The following is a 19,444-nucleotide window of genomic DNA, read 5'->3' on the forward strand; positions in this document are numbered from 1 at the left end:
TTGTATATTGTACTTTTGGAAATTTTACATGATTTAAGCACACTGCTAACTAAAATGACTGCTCCCTTGTGTTAAAAAGTCAGTCTGAATTAGTCTAAAGTACACTATACATAGCAGCTATTAAAATAGGGAAAATGAATTTTGCCAGACTAGACAATACCAGCTTCTGAAAGTGCAATGAATGAATTACCAAATATATAAAATGTAAAAAAAGTTATCGGCTCTTTTTTATACAATTGACCTCTGAAGTTCAGGAAGTGAAAATGACCAAGTAGAGCTAGCACTTTTTTGAAAGGTGCACATTTGAAGTAAGGCCAAGCTGTATACTCTATAACCCATAGTACACCCATCAATCATACACCAAAATAAAGGGAATTAAAGGTTCTTTGCATTATACCTAAGATATACAAGGTCTTTTTTAAATAGCCAGTATAACCAGTGAGGAAAGCCGGGGACATTCTTTTTCTTTAAATTCCTAACCCTATGCAAAATGCGAAACTGTATAGCGCCACCTATACAGTAATTATTGTGAGAAATCTGAATATGGCAACACAAGCATTGTGGATAGAAATGCTCAGGATGTTTGGCCTCTAAACCCTGTCTGGACAAAGGGCAACAACGAGTGCATTGCCCTGCTTGTCAGTGTACTTTTGTCAGTCCAACCTGTTACCAACAACATCTTAAGACGCAAGGTTCACAGCAGAAAAGTGCTTGACAAGTCCTAAGAGTGTGCCCTACTTGTGGACACGGCAAACGTATCAGTAATGCCAAGGCACAGGTATGTTCAGGAAAAACACGATGTCACAGTTGTCGCCAAATCATGGACTTGGAACACGAATGCTTCATTCAAAAATACATTCCAAACATGAAGAGGAAGACGACCAGAAGAAAGGCAATTTCATCTTTTTCGATTCGAATGCATGCAAGAGATTGGTATTCACATTCCTTATTTCTGCTTGGCTGACCGACGTGCTAGAAGTGCATCCAAAAGCATATCTTGAGTCATTTCCCTCACTGCAGAAAGCTCCTGAAGGACGTAAAAAATTCTTTCGAGGACCGAACACGCATGCCGATATCGCCCAAAGGAGCTGCAAAGAGCTTTTCGAGATTACTAACAAGCTAATGTCAAAGAACCTATGTACACCACTTCCAACTACCTTCTCTCCAGTCGACCTTCCGGGTATGTTTGCAAATTTCTTCGATGGCAAAGTACAAACCATTAGAGATAAGCTTGACACCACAATTTCATTTGACTCATCGTCACCATGCAGTTGGGATACATAATTTCAGCGCCAACCATTAGCAGCATTTGAACCTGTCTCTATGGATTTCGTACATACAGTCGTGATGAAGAGTCCACCAAAGTCATGTGAACTTGATCCAATTCCATCATCACTGCTGCTTGAGTGCTTAGATCCAGTATTGCCTTCACGAACTGATGTTATTAATACCTCTCTCTCATCCAGGGAATTCCCATCATTTTTCAAAACTGCCATTGTAAAGCCTCTGCTGAAGAAACCAACACTTGACTATAACGATTTAATGAACTACCTCCCAGTTTCTAATCTCCCATTCATATAAAAAGTCTTAGAAAAGGGTTTTCTATCCCAGCTTGTATCTCATCTGAATTCAATTTCAAACAGTCTTTTTAGCAATGTACAATCTGCATATCGCCCTTGCCACAGTACTGAAACTACTCTTTTAAAACGAGTTAATGACATTTTCCCTGCTTTGGATAGCGGAAAGATTACAGTCCTCACCCTCCTTGATTTGTCTGCAGCATTTGACACAATATGCCATGATATATTACTTCACCGTCTTCAGCATGTATTTGGCATTCATGATACAGCCTTACTGTGGTTCAAGTCCTACTTGGTCAACAGGACATAAATTGTGTCTGTAAATGGAATACACTCCAGCCCAGTCAATCTATGTTGTGGTGTTCCACAGGGGTCTGTTCTTGGACATGTTCTCTTCATTCTATACACTCAGCCGCTCTCAAGTGTCATAGATCATCATCCAGTGTCTCACCAATTGTACGCCGATGACACCCAAATATACAAATCTAGCCATCCATCTGAAGTTGATGCTACCATCCAAGGTGTAGAGATGTTCATTTCTGATGTGAAATCATGTATGACATGTAACAAGCTGTAGATGAATGATGATAAAACTGAGGCCATTCTGATCACAACACAAAGACTTTCTCATTCACAACCTTTACCTCAAACAATAAATATCAGCAACACCAACATTAAATTCACACAGTCAGTACGAAACCTAGGTGTCACTCTGGACAGTACTCTCACATTGCACCAACAAGTCATGAACATATGCAAGGCTGCATATCTTGAGCTGAGATGCATCAGCTCCATTCGCAAATATCTTTCAGTTGATGCAGTAAAACACTTGTGTGTTCATTAGTACTTTCAAGACTTGACTATTGTTGCTCAATTCTGTCTGGTTTGTCTCAATATCTACTCCAGAAACTTCAAAAAGTTCAAAATACCGCTGCTCGGATCATCCATAGAGTACCACGATTAGAGAACATCTCCCTTTGCTCTGTGACTTACACTGGCTATCCATTTGATCCAGAATCAAACACAAAATTTGTTTCCTACCTTAAATATTTCAGCATTTTTTATGTTTTCTAATTTCATGGTGTTTGTTTCTTGTAATCATATCATTATACATGTTTTTTATGTTATAGGTGTTGTCTAATGTTGTAAAGCGTTTACAGCTTCTAAAGATTAGGCGATATAAAAAGTCCTCAATATTATTATTATTTTTATTATTATTATTATTATTATTATTATTATTATCTTAGACCTCATCGACGAGACGTGAAGCCAAGAGGACATCGAACGTTACGGAGATTGTCATCGCCTTGCCACGGTGATGGCTCACAATATCTCGGGGTACGATGGACAGTTTCTTTTTAGATTCCATACGGAACAAAGTACCGAACGTCCGAACGTGACTTTCAACGGAGCCGAAATCATTTCCATGCACGCGGGGTAAGTGCAGTTTAAAGATTCGATGACTTATTTGGCCATGTCTTTGAGTCGAATGCCTAAAACGTTTGGAATGACAGAAATGGCCAAAGGCTATTTCCGCACTTTTTCAATACCAAAGCCGATCAGCAATCCGTTCTACTATATTTGCCTGAGGATCACTACTACAACCCCGACAACATGCTCACCGAACAACGAGAAGCTTACTACGCTTGGTACCACACTCACGGCTCGGACCATTTCGACTTTCAGGAAGAAATTTTAAAGTACTTTCGTTTATACGTGGATATTTTACGGCGTTGCTTTGGAGAATCTGAGAACTCTTTATGGAGCACGGAGGGTTCGATCCTTTGAAAGAATCCAGTACCATTGCCAAAGGGTTTTTCTTAGTGTACCGCCAACGATTCATGCCCGAATGTCATAAGCTCTCAAACAACGAATTTTGTGGTACGTCAATACTCGGTCAAAGCCCTACGATGGCTACATTGCTCGCGAGACAAGGAGGACAACTGGATCCCGTACGGCTGAAACGGAGGAGGCGAAATGACTTTCGGAAGGTATTCGGTGTATGGTTGGACCTAGAAAACCCCAATATCGTGTACGAGTTTCACGGGTGCTTTTTCACAGATGTCACATCTGCTACCCTCAACGTCACACTAAACATCAATGTTTACAAAGTATCATCGAAGACTTGTACCAGGCCACCTGTTAGCGGCACTTGAAGTTAGAACAGCAAGGATACCATGTGGTGGCAATGTGGTAACACGAGTACGATCACCGTTTGAAACCCGATCACGAATTTTAACATATCGTGGGAAGTTACTAGTTGGTGGACCCTCTGAACCCACGGACGGACGAATACCACCTGTTTGCTGCACCAAGTCGACTAGGAGAAAGGAGAAGAAATCAGATACTTGGACGTGTGTTCGTTGTATCCTTACGTGTGCAAATATTGTCACTTTTCATCAGGGCACCTACCTGCCGTACTTGTGCCAAAACGTGCAGTCAAGACCAGGCTTGTCAGCACACCCAGGAAGAACACGTCTTGACAGGAACGTATGTCAGCGTGGACTTGTTCAAAGTTCTGGATCTGCGATACCAATTGTTAGAAGTGTACGAAATTTACTACTTTCCTAAGGCAGAAAAATACCACAAGGGCGACCAAACTCAGAAAGCTATTTTTGCAGACTACGTGCATGCCTTTTTTAATACTGAAACAAGAAGCGAGCCGCTATCCTTTCTGGTGCCACACTCCAAAAGAAATTCAAAGAGAAATAATGGAAGCAGGCAGACATCACTTTTGACCACACGTGGAGAAAATAGAAGGAAGGCGATCGTTTGCCAAAGGAATGTTTAAATTACTTGTGGGGTAAAATGGCACAACGACCGTTTTTACCCAAGACGACGTATTTGTCCGATCCTTGCCGCTACTTCCAGATGATTCACGATAAAACCAAATACATGAAACACGTGGACGTCCGTCGTGAGGACTTGATCATAGTCAGTTACGAAGAGAAACTGGACTTTGCAGAAGCTGACGAATTTGTAAATGTCATCAGTGCGGCTTACACGACAGACCATGCTAGCTTAAAATTTTACGAAGCTTTAGAACTGCTAGGAGATCACGTCCTGTATTTTCACACGGACAGTTGCATCTACATCGATCGGTAGAGTCATCGGCACCCTGACATCAAAGGAGACCGTTTAGAAGCCTGGGCGGACAAGCACCCTGACGACAAGATTATAAATTTTGTTAGTGGCGGTCGACTTACGGCTACGAATACCGGGACCCACAAGGAAAAGTGCACACGGAGTGTAAAGTAAAACGCTTGACTCTCATTTATCGCAACAGTCGACTGGTGAATTTTGGCGTATTTAAAGAAGACATGCAGTCTGGACAGGATGGAAACTTTAAAGTTACCAATTGCGAACCGCACAAGATTTTACGTTTACCCCCACACAAAATCGATAATCGACCTTTGGAAAAAGGGTATTAAATCGTGTACCAGGAGCGAGTTCGGCTTCAAAATCACTTCACTTTGCCGAACGGACACGTCGATATTGGTCAGCATATAAAAAGGGAAACCTCCAAGATCGATAGGTCATTGTAAGTACAAAGACCAAGCAAGAGAGATGATTACTATGAAACAGACATCATTCAAGTTCGAGGATTCGCAAGTGGAGTGCGATGCTGTACCTTGCGATTGCAGGGATGCCGTACGCTGTGACCTCAGCGATTCAGCAGGACATCATGGGAAGTTTAGAGACTCAAAGAACATTACACAATGTCCCTATCCATTTGGCTTTTATGTATTTTTTTTATCTTTCTTGTTGTTCCATTTTGAAAACAATTTGAAAAAAATCTATGAACATGTCCTGAAAAAGTATAAAAGCTGTTGTCTTGTTTGTCTTCCTGTCAAAAGTGACATTACCTACACTATGGCTACCTCTACTGTCTCTTTCAAAGTCATCGACGAACACGTAGATCTTGCTAGTTGGGAGGCCTTGTATCTTCGCCATCCCTTTAACATGTTAATTGCCGGACCTAGCGGTTCAGGCAAAACCGAATTTGTCAAACGTTTGATTGAAGACAAACCTCATTTGATCGATCGTCCACCTCAACGGATCATGTGATGTTACAAAGACTGGCAATCGGTGTACAGCCTCTTGCGAGAAAGTCAAGGCGATTCCACCGTATTCGTGGAAGGCATTACTAGCGAAGACGACGGGGTCGTGTCTGACGCTAGTCAAACCCATCTGGTCATTTTCGACATAATGTTAGGAGAAGACATTGTTGTAGTTGTTGTAGGGTTTAACGCCATTTTCAGCACACGACAGGTTATACATGGCGGCCAGTATTAATGGTGGAGGAAGAACCCGCGAAAACCCCAGAAATAACTACCGACCCACGAGAAGCTACTGGCAAGCTTTCTCACATACCCACATTGGCCGAATCCGAGGAGAAGACAGAGAAGAAATTAAATTGTGGTTTACGTGCAAAGGGCATCATCGTAATGCCAGTGTCATTGACATCACTCAAAATTTGTTTCAACAATTTAAAGCCCATCGCACCAGTAGTCTCAATGTTCATTATGAGGTCTTCTTTAAAAGCCCCAGAGATAAACCGCAAGTGCATGTCTTAGCCAAACAGTAAGGAACACCTTGGTTTAGTCATGAATACGACGATGCCACTCGAACCCCACGCGCCTATTTTTTCGTGGATTCAAAACCCACTGCACCCGATTATTTGCGAGTTCGTACCCATCTGTTTCACCACTTGTACAAAGAGGGAGGGCCTGTCGTGTAAACGTCCCCGTCGTCGACTTAATAAAAACAACAACAAAATCTATAAAAACCTTGGACACTTTGCGTCTGTCTCACACAGAGTCAACATGACGTCCCTTCAGTCTCGTCTTCCCGTCAAATTTATTCGTGCCTTGTATGGCATCAGTCGCGAAAAAATCCACAAATACGTGCTCGTGTCTTAGAAGCCATTCTCAAATAAGTTTTACCATGGTTTACAATAACAGCACGTCAATTACTGCAAGGCATCATTCACATTCTACATCAAACCAAACGCTTTTATTGAGAGAAACAAAGTAGCCTTGACCTAATTGGCCGATTCTCACATCGACACTCAAACCAAAAAGAAAATCATTTTGAAACATGGATGTAGCGGTTCTCTAGGAGGTGTCGTTATTTGTTCTCTCTTAAAATGGGATCCTAGTGCTCCCAAAGTCCTCCCGAAGAAAAATGTCACTCTCAAGAAATCCAAACAGACATAGGATACGAAAAAGAGCAGTGGTGTCATGACCAGTTCGCAGCAACAGTAAAAAAGCCTTCAGAAAAAGAAAAAGAAAAGCCCACATAAAAGACCACTGAAGACAACTCTTCCCGCAAGAGGCCACGACCTACAGCGACTGTGACCACGTCTCCAGTAGCCTCAGATTCATCGACTTTTCCGTTGTTAGTGATGCCAGCCAAACCTAATCTGACACCCGTTCTTCCTCATTTGATTAAACAATGGAAACCAGCGTCTCCAAGAACTTCTCCTTCAGCGTTGACATCCTCCTTCTCTTTAGTTGTAGTAGCAGCTGCTCACAAAATACCTGCCCATAAAATCAAAGTCCAAGAGAGACCGGGTATATTACAGGGTTTATTGGATTTGTCTAAGCAAGAACTGTCCTGATTTAGTCCCTTGCGAACCCCTCCACGACATGTGATATCTGTCATCAAGTTGATGCGACGCAAAGCCAATCAGTGGCGACGCATTCCAGTATAAAAAAGACATGCGGTAAAGGATGGGGATAAGTGTTTTTGTGATCCTGAACGCCCAAAGATGTCACCTAAATAAGTGCACACAACACTCAGGCAAACAAAAGGAAAGAAAAGGGACTGCCTCAACGTTTATCCAAGCATTGGGAGATGTTGTTTGTTCTGTCCAAAGCTCCTTCAACCATGCAAAAACATTTCTTTCAAAGAGCTTCCAAAGATGTCGTTGATACCGTGTGCCAATTTTTCCTGAACGTCTAAAAGGAACGATACCGTTGTCTAAACACCAGAAAGAATGCTTAGGCATGCATCGACACGTTCTTCACCAAATGATACAAAAGAAAATACCCATCCGTCAAAAGATGTTTGTACAACGCGGAGGAACTTAGCCCATGTTTTTGTTAGGACCCTTGCTGAATGAAGCATTGGAAACAAGGCTTGGAGGACCCATGGGAGTAAGATAAAAAAAATACAAAGAAGATATAAGTGACCTCTGGAGTCAGAAGATCTCAGACGTAACCATTGAAGTCCGATGTAAGGACGAAAACTGGCTATATTGCCTTACAAACGATGGATGGAATATCATCATTGGCTAGGACAATGTACCCTGCATTTGCCTCCCAAACCTCCTTCGACCGAGATGTTCCAGTTACAACATGAATTGCAGTCGTTAATGGATCTCAACGATTTGTCCAAAACAGAACAATTGCAAAAGTACGGTCAACTGTTGCAACGACTGCAACTCTTTCACCAGAGAACTTAAGACGGAACAGCACTGCCAACTCTGAAAGATTTTGAGACCCTGATGAAAAGTCCACTACCACTACCCCGGTGACCAAGATAGAAAAAGAAGAAAAAGAAGAGTTTCAAATTTCACCAGAAAAAGTACTTAATTTTTATCAACACCACCAGGGAAAGAACGCAAGTTAACAACACCAACTACACCCAGAATTGGATGGATTAAAAAGACGATGGCTACCTCTTCTTCCACAAAAGAGAAAAGGAAGGTGAAGAAAGAAGTGAAACAAGAACCCTGTTCAGACAGCCTCCTTCTCCTCGACACATATAGTTCGCCGGACACGCAAAGCATTACAATCAAGGAAAATAACACACGAAAAAGAGAGTATCATAAATGGAGAGTGGGTGACTTATTAACAAAAATGAAGAAGGTGTTAGCCAACATTTACTACGATCCAGCCTATCCTGCGAAATACGGAGGAGTTCAGAAATTGTATCATGCTAACAAATCCCGTCTGAAAAGTATCCGTTTATCTCAAGTGCAAAGATGGTTACAGGAACAAGCCACGTACACTTTACACAAACCCATTCGACGAAAATTTTCCAGAAGTCGCACCCGAGTGGAAGTCATCGATCATCAATGGTACGCCGATTTAGCCGACGTCTCTCATTTGAACACCTACAATCTTGGTGTCAAATATTTGTTTTGTGTCATCGACGTCTTAACCAAATTTGCCTGGGTCGTGCCATTGACTTCCAAATCGAGCAGTGAGTTAGTGCGAGCCCTCAAACTGGTGTTAAAACAAAATGGTCGTCGCCCTCTTCGATGGCAAACCAACAGAGGCACCGAATTTCTGAATCAAGCTTTCCAAAAAGAATTAAAGAAACGTGACATTCATTTTTATCACCACCGAGAACCCCGAAACCTAAGCTAGCATCTTAGAACGTTTTCAAGCACCTTGAATGAACGCATGTGGAAATATTGTACGCATCACCACACTCTCAAGTACATCGACGTCTTACCGCACCTGGTCCAAGTGTACAACCAACCATACCATCGGAGCGAAGGATGTGCACCCCCCCACCCAAGAAGTGACTCCCGACAAGGAAGTGACCGTGTTTGAGCTCCTGTTTAGTACTTCCCCGACGGTGACTGTCCCCAAGAAAAGTGGAATGTCGGCAGTAACCGTTGTCGAAAACAAAACGCACTTTCGACAAAGTTTACTTACCCAACTGGACCACATAATTGTTTCGTGTCACTGGACGAGTGCGTGGCCGTCATCCTGCCGTCTATTAATTGGAAGACATGATCGGGTTAGTGTTAAAAGGAACGTTTTACTTGCCCGAGTTACAAAGCGTGACCAAAACAGAGGACGAAGTGTACGACATCGAAAGCATTCTCGAACGAAGATCCCGTAAAATGGGAAAACGACGTGTCAAAGAAGTCAAGTTCGTTGGAAAGGATATCATCCCAGTTTTGATTCTTGGATCGACGCTTCGCAAGTCATCGTCTATAAAAAGAAGTGACTATCATGTCCTTCAACACAGTCTCAGCTGCCACTGTAACCGCGACCATTCCTTCTCCCAGTTCTTCTCTACAAGATATACAAAAGCAATCCTTGCGATTGTGGTGTGGAAAACGTGCGCCTAAAACATAAATCGTCTTTTTCTGCCAAATCTTTGAGTTGTATTGTGTCATCTGTACTGTCATTGCCAATTCAGTTTGCAACAAGGAGGCAAACAATTGTGGACCATTTTACTGAGCAGTTTCATCCGTTTCATTCTTCCCAATCCTTCCCTGAAATACTCTTCGAACGTGAACAACGGGAGTCTTTCGTCCGACGTCAGTAACCACTACAGGAGTCACAACCCCAGCAACAATATTTTGGGTGGAGAGACTCCTCTGACTTCCAGTGACCCCTCGGACAGCAGAACTCTGGAAATATGAACAACATTAACCAGTTATGCTTAACGTTACCCAGTGACAGCTCCATGGAGGTGTTTCCCAACAATACATTGTGTTGTTACACGGGCAAATTACCTCATGCCATCCAATTAGATCACGAAGCCCATTGGGAAGTGGCTTTGGTGGAAATGATGTATCCTACATAAATAAAATCATCACTGAAACTCAGAATACTTCCCAGGTCGAAATCCTGAAAGCCCAATTGCAAGAAGAGATGCATAAAATCGGGTTTTTCAGGTGACACAAAGTCAGCAAGCAATCCGTTATTAAGTATCTATGCTGTGAAAATTTCGGCAGACTATTATTTTAACGGCAAAAATTAGGTGGACACAATTGCTGACAGGTTTGTGGCAGCGTTTGGCAAAGCACTGAACAGAGCCCCCCCCCCCCAACAAATGTTAAGACTGAGTACCTTAAAGTGGTTCTTCGCGTACTGATGAAATTTCAGGATACGGAAACGCTGTCCATCAGATTTAATGGTAGTTTGTTTAAAATATTGGGTGAACATCAACAGTTGGTGGAAAAGACTTTGAGCCCGAAGATCAACAGTAATATGGGTTTTAACAGGGTTTTTGGATGCCCTGTTGAACTGTACGCAGGACTCAATTTGATCTTTGTGTACTCCGATGTGGTGGAGTACAACGTGTTGGGACACACCTCCGTACCGTTACTGAGTGTCATTACTTTCAAAGTGAATTCTACCACGGTCACTAACGAGGAAGGTGGAAACACCTATCACGTTCACCGCGAATTTGTACATCCTCACTCTTTGTCCGTCAGTAAGTCATATTTCGGCACTATCAACATTGCTATAAAAGGAGATCTGGGACAAAATATTACATTAACCGAAGGGAAAGTCACGGTGTAACTCCATTTTCGAAAACGATTCTCTAACGATTCGTAATTTATGTGTCCATTGTACGGAGGCGTCGCTGGACAGCGAGGACATGGTTAAGGAGATATGTCGAAATCGGCATTTCGTTCGGTTGTTCCTGTTTTGAAACCGGTGGTGACACGAGGATTGCACGCCTTGAAAGATGCCGCATTGACGCACGGCAAAGAATTTCTACAAAATATCTTCGTCGACAAACAAAACCCTAAAGAAGTTTTCTTGAGAGCAGGCTGTCTTGCTTCAAATGGGTAAAAAGATTTTTGGTCGGCGACAAACTCCTATAAATGCCCTGCACTGTGCCGAGTCATTCGTTCCTGCTTCCCTGGTGCAACCGGAACGACACGATAGAAAGAGACGACGAAGACACCCTTCCAAAGGACTTCACACCGTCAGAGATAGACAGAGTAAAAAAAGAAGAACTGTCCGAGACTAAGGCGTTTTTGATTATTAAAAATATCACAGAGAGAAATAAAAAGAAAAGAAGAAGAAAATAATGCACCGAGAGTCTTGATCCTGTTCTAAGTCGGAACTGGATTGCATTGTCATGCCGCCCACTATGATGACAATGCAAGAATCCCAATGGGTCTAATTTCATCCCATCACCTCTTTGACGGCATCAGCTCCTATCGAGTTTGAAATCAAAGGACAGCCCGAAGACTAGATCGATCTGAATAGCAGTTACTTGTACCTAAATGTCAAAGTGAACGAAATGGATGGTAGCGATCTAGATGCCGATGAGGCAGTAGCTCCCGTCAGCAATTTCATGCATTCCTTGTTCAGCGAAGTGGATTTGTACTTGAATAACATACTGGTCATCAACAGCATGGATACTTACCCTTACCGAGCGTACCTGGAAAATCTCTTGACGTACGGAAAAGAACCCCCAAAACACTCATCTGGATGCTTCTGTGGTATGGAAACCTGACACAGCGGGCAAGTTTGATGAGGTGGCAGATAAAGATTGCACCAAGGGGATTCAGCGCACGTCAAAAAAGAATTTCTGCAAGCCGAAGTTTTAAACTGATGGACCACTTGCATTTGGACATGTAGTTACAAGAGAAGTATTTGCTGAACGGCATGGATGTTGGCCTGAGACTCAATCTCACCAGTACCGCTTTCCATTTGATGGCTGGTGCTCCCGATTATAAAATCTACATCGAGGAAGCAGACTCTACGTGCGACACGTGGAAGTGTTATCTAAAATAGGAAATGACATCAGTCACACTTTTTAAGCAGCACGACCGCCAAGTATCCGATACGACGTGTGGAAGTGAAAACCTTCACCATTGTCACTGGACTCAGATCCAAGATTGAAGATCATCTGTTCCAAGGTCAGTTACCCAAGCGATTAATCATTGGCATCGTGAGCAATGCAGCCTTCAACGGAGCCCCCAGTCTAAATCCTTTCGAGTTTCAGCACTACGACGTGTCCAAGGTGGAAGTCGGTCGCGATGGCAAGACCTTGTGTACCAAATCCTTCGAACCTGACTTTATTGTCAAGATGAATTACTTGAGGTCGTGCTTATCCTTGTAGGAAGCTACCGGATAGATAGGAACAAACACCAGTCACGGCATTACGGACGAAGATTATGCAGGAGGCTCGCATTGTGGGCTTTTAATTTCACTCCAGAGCAAGGCAGCGACGAGGGACATTTCCACCCTATAAAATATGGCCAGATTCGTGTATAAATTCAGTTTTCTAAAGCTCTATCTGAAACGGTGAACGTCGTCCTGTATACCAAATTTGATATTACGATAGAAACCAAGTTTTAGAGAAGTCATTCTAGACTATTAGAAGCAACAGAAGACTGTAGTCCCTCTTTTAATGGCGAAGAATCTATCAAAATGGAATGGGAGAATACCGTGGAAGTAGAACCTAAAGACAAAGACGAAAAGGTCATAGTGATAAGGTCCAGATGACCAGAAGAAGAACAACATTTAGTGTCCTGTTTTGCCAAACACCTGGAATAAAAAATTACGGAACAGACCAAGAAGGATTGCTATGGATGTCAAAACAATCATCTCAGTCAAATTCAACACGATACATGCCTGATGCTAAGTCAAGAAGAAAAATTGGGCGAATATTTGGACGAAACTTGGACTCACATCTCGGAAGAGCAGTGTTGCGTCAGTGGTATAAATACTTCCGTGATTATTCCTCTCCTCCGTTGATTGCTCTAGAGATCCATCACATCGAAGCTTTCTTGGCTCAGAGTGCTTGTCAGAGATTTTCAAGCAAATAGTTCGGATTGAATTGATGACATAGCCATGAACACTAAAACAGTGTTACCACCTCTATGAGTACAAATAAAAAACATGTAAAGAACCATCACTTACCAAGTACTTTGTTCTCAGTGTTAAACATCAAAAGAAGCAGATGCCGACAAAGTGCGAAGATCCTAATGAAACTGAAGGACAGTAGATTGCGCCTCTCATGTACAGGCCAACTTCAACCTCTAGACTTGACAATAAACAAATAATGCAAGGAAGAGTAAATATCACACTTCCGCAACCGGTATGCTAAACAGGTCATGCGGGCAATCGACAGAAAGAGGAAGGTACTACTTGTGACGGCCAGTGCACTGTATCATTGAACACTGCAACTTCATTTAAATGGCTAATTCACGCTGAAGGGATGCTCGCGCAACACTGAGTACAAAATCTGACCTAATGGGCCTTCCTAAACACAGTAATGTAGAGTAATGTACAGTAATGGGCAATAATGTACAGTAATAGGCTGTAATGGAGAGTAATGGACAGTAATGGGGACAAAATACAATGTTACGAAAGTAATTACAGTAATATACATTAACTATTATAAGTTTTATTGTATAGCCTTAAATACATAAATCATAAATAACAAATGTTGTTGTTACAGTGTTTTATTAGTATTCAGAATACCTTTTAATGAAAATAATACAAAATAAAATGAAACAACTCTCTCTCTCTCTCTCTCTCTCTCTCTCTCTCTCTCTCTCTATATATATATATATATATATATATATATATATATATATATATATATATATATATCTCTCTCTCTCTCTATATATATATATATATATATATATATATATATATATATATATATATATATATATATATATATATATATATATATATACATGTATATATATACATATATATATATATATATATATATATATATATATATATATATATATATATATATATATATATATATATATATATATATATATATATATATATATTCTTTACTAAGAATGTCCATCATTTAAATTTTGTTTTCATCTGACTTCGCTCAGCTCTCTTCCCTTTCCTCTGGTGAGTTTTTTTCCCTCCTGAATGTGTCTTTGGTATTGTGACTGTACCATTTGTAGACGTTAATGTTTGCTTATTTGTACCCGTGTCTTTGAGAAACTTTCGAAATAAAGTTTCTCGTTCATTTTTCTTTTCTTTTTTCTGACACCACACGTCAGTAGAAACTATGCGGTGTCTATAATCGGAAGCCAGGTTGAAATTGCCTCTTTCGACGTCTTAAAGCTAGGAACCGAAAATCGATTGTATACGTTTATAAGATCTATCTTGTTGCTTCTAGTTGGTTCCAATCTTCATGATATTATTGGCAGAATCTGCATTATTTGCCCAAAGGATGTCCACATATTTTACCCTCGCAGGAAAGTTATTATTTGAATATGAGCACTTATTTTCAGATGTTCCTACAAGAGCCAACAAAATTTTCCATGACGTTGAAATTGTAAATTCCAAAACTGTGAAACAACACCCGTACAGGATGAACCCTCTCAAACAGGAATACTTGACAAAAAAATATTTGGTGGAGAATGATTTCATAGAGCCCAGTAAAGGTGACTGGAGTTCACCATGCATACTTGTTCCAAAACCAGATAAAACTTTCCGCATGTGTTATGATTATAGGAAGTTGAATAGTGTGACAAAAACAGATTCATTCCTATTACCAAGAATCGATGACTGTATTGATAATATCGGGAATGCGAAGTATGTCACCAAATTTGACCTCCTGAAAGGATTTTGACAAATTCCACATATGAAAAGAGCAAAGGAAATTTCGGCATTCGTAACTCCAGATGGACTTTACCAATATAAAGTAATCCCGTTTGGGATGAAATGGTCGCCATGTATATTTCAACGTCTCATGATCATGATTACTTCTGGTCTAGACAAGTGTGATGCTTACATCGATGATGTCATCATCTACAACGACACCTGGAAAGAACATTTAGCAACAATTCGGAAATTCTTTGACAGACTCACACATGCATGTTTGACAATTAATTTATCTAACAGTAAGTTCTGCCGTGCTAGTGTAACTTTTCTAGGACATATCGTGGGACATAGACAAGTTAAACATATAGATGCTGAGGTCAAGGCTATCTCTGAATTTCACGTGCCTGTTAATAAATAGCAAATGATGCGCCTTTTAGTTGTGACGGATACTATCAAAAATTTTGTTCCAGTTTTTCTATAGTTGCTGAATTCCTGACACATTTTGTTGTGCAAGAAAAACAAGTTCATTTGGACCTAAACACGTAACATAAGAACTGAAAAATATATGTACAATGTTTTCGTAAATGTATTTTCAACTTTTATATTCACTTGTAATTTCTAATGCTGTAGAAGATATATATTGTGCAGTCTGACTAATTCGTAATTTGGGGAGCAACGAATGCGGTATGATGCATCGATAAAACTTACATTCTTTTAATATGGAATACATTTAAGTGCTCTAATTCGTTGATGAAGCTCTCTCTAATATTGCCATACTTCTGGCAGAAGTCATTGGAGTATTTCCAAGGAAAGACGATAAAATATTCCATGATATGCAATTTATTAAAATTGTTGCCAATTTATTACAATTAAAGAATATCTCTGACCTCCACTCTCTTTCCTCAGTGTAAAGTATCATTCAATATCTGCAAGCACCTATGCTGCATCAAATAACATGGATTCCATAAAGAGCTTGGTAAAAATGATGGGTTAAGCAGTTTTAGGGGTTTCAATTTAGTCAGGACGGATCTAGGAAGATGGGGGTGGAGGTGCACATGTAGGCATGGGGTTGGTTCAGTGGAAGGCAAGTAATTTTGGTGCTTCTGTTGATAGGTATGTTAAAAAGCAAACAATCTTGTTGTCTCTGTTGATAAGTATGTTACAAAACAAACCATCTTGTTGTCTCTGTTGATAAGTATGTTACAAAACAAGCAGTCATGGTGTCTTTATTGATAAGCGTGTTACAAAACAAGCAGTCATGGTGTATTTATTGATAAGCGTGTTACAAAACAAGCAGTCATGGTGTCTTTATTGATAAGCGTGTTACAAAACAAGCAACCTTGATGTCTGTATTGATAAGCGTGTTACAAAACAAGCAGTCATGGTGTCTTTATTGATAAGCGTGTTACAAAACAAGCAACCTTGGTGTCTGTGTTGATAAGCGTGTTACAAAACAAGCAATCATGGTGTCTTTATTGATAAGTATGTTAAAAAAGCCAACAATCTTGTTGTCTGTGTTGATAAGTATGTTACAAGACAATCAATCTTGTTGTCTCCATTGATAAGTATGTTACAAAACAAACAATTCTGTTGTCTCTGTTGAAAGGATGTTACCAAAGAAACAATCTTGTTGTCTCTGTTGATAAATCATGATGCTGGTGTGTCAGTTGCGTTTACCAACGACTATGTTGACACAAATACGGTATCGAAAGTAAAAAAAAAATCTAGTGATGAAATGAGTGGAAACGTTTATTATGAACCGAAATCGAATTCATCTGATGCAAGAGCACGTCCTTGATACTGATGCTGCAACAAAGCAACAAGTAAAATCAGTGATATGAAGGTCGTGGTTGGTAACTCCAAATTGCACAAACACTGCAACGGTACATGAGTCTTCAAAACCAGCTATTAACACATTTCATCTATCACATGAAGATATTAATGGGTTTGATCCAAGTGATTGCTTTAGACTTGCTGCTGATACATCCAGAAATTATTTCTTTATAGTGTACACATCTGCTATCACATGGAGGTCACTTGGTATTCGACATAAAGGCAATCGTCGGACGATCCTAATACTCTTGAGGTTAAAATATTAGAATCTATAGATTCTTTATTCAGGTCAGATCTCAATGACAAGCCACTTAATCATTTTTGGGTTGCAGGTTCGTTAAAGTGTGTGCGCGCGTGTGGTTTTGATTGTTAACATTGTTTCAACAATTTTTCACTCATATCGCTACGATGTCTGATGTGTGGCAGTTTATAGTGATATCTAGCACTGGAGCATCATGCCGTAGACATGTAGCATAATGTCTCACTCGGTCACAATATCCTGACATCAGTCCTGACACTAAAATCTTACTGCTGAGCACCAAGCGAGGCAGTTACTAGTACCATTGTTGTAAGTCTTTTGTATGACTCTGCCGGGGTTCGAATTCGCGACCTCCGATACTTCGGATGTGGGAGGTCGCGGGTTCGAACCCCGACCTAGTCATACGAAAGACTTAAAAAATGGTACTAGCAGCAGTTCGTTTTAGATCAATAAGCAAGCAAGAATATAGATACATTGATTAAATATTGCTTATGAACCAGTATTAATCATCTCTGGAATTCATTTTTATAATTTTGTATTACGTATAAAAGATGGATTCTGAAAGATGTGAGAAGTTGCAGAATTTGCAGACAGGGTGTTGAATCAGCTGACCAGTGATGCCAACATCAGCTGTGATTTCGCTTCACTTGTTGATGCATATCTACGTGAAAACAGTGTTAACAAACCCTCGAATACACTTAAATATAATTTTACTAAGGGCCAGATAGAAATCAAAACTTGGGAACACCCTGATGTACTAATACCAACTTCAAGCCAGCTTGAAATCATCGTATTAGCATGCGAAACACTCAGTAACAGAATGCACATCCAGTCCTAAAAACACCCAGGGATTTTTCTGACAACGATGAAGTGGAATTCACTGTAAAATCTGTCCAGGTTGCATTCCTCGTTGTTCATGTTCCATCAACAGTGACAAACCAAGAAAAGAAAACTTGTCCGTGCAACAGTTTTTGCGTGAAAACGAAAACGAGAACGTTGTATACTTCTATTTCGAAAAGTGGCAATCTTTTAGTTTCTAAGAATGCGACGTCCTCTGAGGATAGACTTTCTGACGATAGGTCTGCTTCTTCGGAAAGAGAAGAAGAACTCTTTGGTGTCGATACGACAATCGACAAAGCCTCTGTCAGGTTCAGGTTTCTGCTGCTGCTGCTGCTGCTGTTGTTGTTGTTGCTGTTGCTGCTGTCTCTGAAGTCTGTACTTCTCTGTCCATTCTTCTTTCTCCCTGTTCACTTCTTCTCTGAAGAGCTCTTCTATCAGGTCTTCAGTGACTTTTAGCATTCTCACATTCTCTATCTCTTCTGGCTTCGGTATCAGACTGTGTCTGACCCTATGCAAATTCACGTAGGCTTCGTTTAGCTTAGCTAGTTTGGAGCACATCTTCGTAGGAGGATGAGTCGACAATGGATGGTTAGACTGGAAACTGCCCCGGTTCTTAAAGTCAAAGCGCGGACGTGAAGGAAAACATCCCTCCACGGTTTTTTCGAGCCGCAATGTTCAATGAGTGTCATGAGAGGGATAGTAAGAAGTCAAAGAGCATAAATCAACATTCTTATAGCCAAACAAACCACAAAGGCATTTTTTTTTAAAACACAACCATTTTTATTCAAAATCACTTAACACTAACCAACAACTCTAACATTTTTTAACAATAATCCAATCATATAACATCAAACATTTTTTTAAAATCACAAACATTTTTTCAATTTACATATTATTTTGGACAGGGCTGACAACGTTGTGAATGAAATTGTGATTTCCACTGTTGGAAGTCATTAGGCCATTGATGGACACTACGTTTCCTAGCTTGAGACAAAAGATAAGCATAATGGTCACAAAACCATCGATCTACTTTCACATTGTTTCTAGAAGAAGAACGAGGATCAAAATGAGTCACTAAATGTTCTAAGGAATAGCCCAGGCTGCGATGATGCAGAAAATACACACAGTACTGTCCGCACACCAAGGAATCTGTGCCTTGTAATTTCACATTATTGAATCGGGTAGTCTGAGCATTTCTTCTCGTAAAGTCGATGATATCGTCTTCCAAAGGGGGCAATCCATACGAATCAAAATATTCCACACATCCTTCTTGAGGAAAGTAAACGGCTACCCAGTGGGTTCCTGGGAGATGACTGTCGTCCGTGTTGATGACATAAGCTTGATGGTCTTGAGGTTTGCGATGAGGGAGTTCATCTTTAGCACAGACGACAGGATTCCAAGAAGCCGTATACGAACTGTGGTTCAAAAGGTAATAAAGTTCCCAGGTATCCATGTTTTTTTCTTCTTCACAGGTAATAATAAGTCATCAATTCGATCCTGACTTTTTGCTTGAAAATGTCTGACAAATAACCGTTTCTTCATTTCGTCTCCTCACTCTGATTCAGGAGAGCTTCGATACGATGGATCTCTTGAGTGGTTAATGGTGGACAAGAATGTTCACG

General features: G+C 40.6%; 1 protein-coding gene across 1 annotated transcript in view; it reads right to left on the reverse strand.

Moving 5' to 3' along the window:
• The window catches only part of LOC149794952 (polycomb group RING finger protein 3-like), a 39,390-nt gene extending 26,060 nt beyond the window's left edge, over positions 1-13,330 (reverse strand). The window contains exon 1 of the mRNA XM_089964011.1: positions 13,220-13,330. The gene's annotated coding sequence lies outside the window, so the exon portion shown is untranslated. The remainder of the gene's footprint in view (positions 1-13,219) is intronic.
• Positions 13,331-19,444: the final 6,114 nt, after the last annotated feature.

Source organism: Sinohyriopsis cumingii, chromosome 7 (genome assembly GCF_028554795.1).
Source record: "Sinohyriopsis cumingii isolate HCF-2022 chromosome 7, ASM2855479v2, whole genome shotgun sequence".
Classification (NCBI taxonomy): Eukaryota; Metazoa; Mollusca; class Bivalvia; order Unionida; family Unionidae; genus Sinohyriopsis; species Sinohyriopsis cumingii.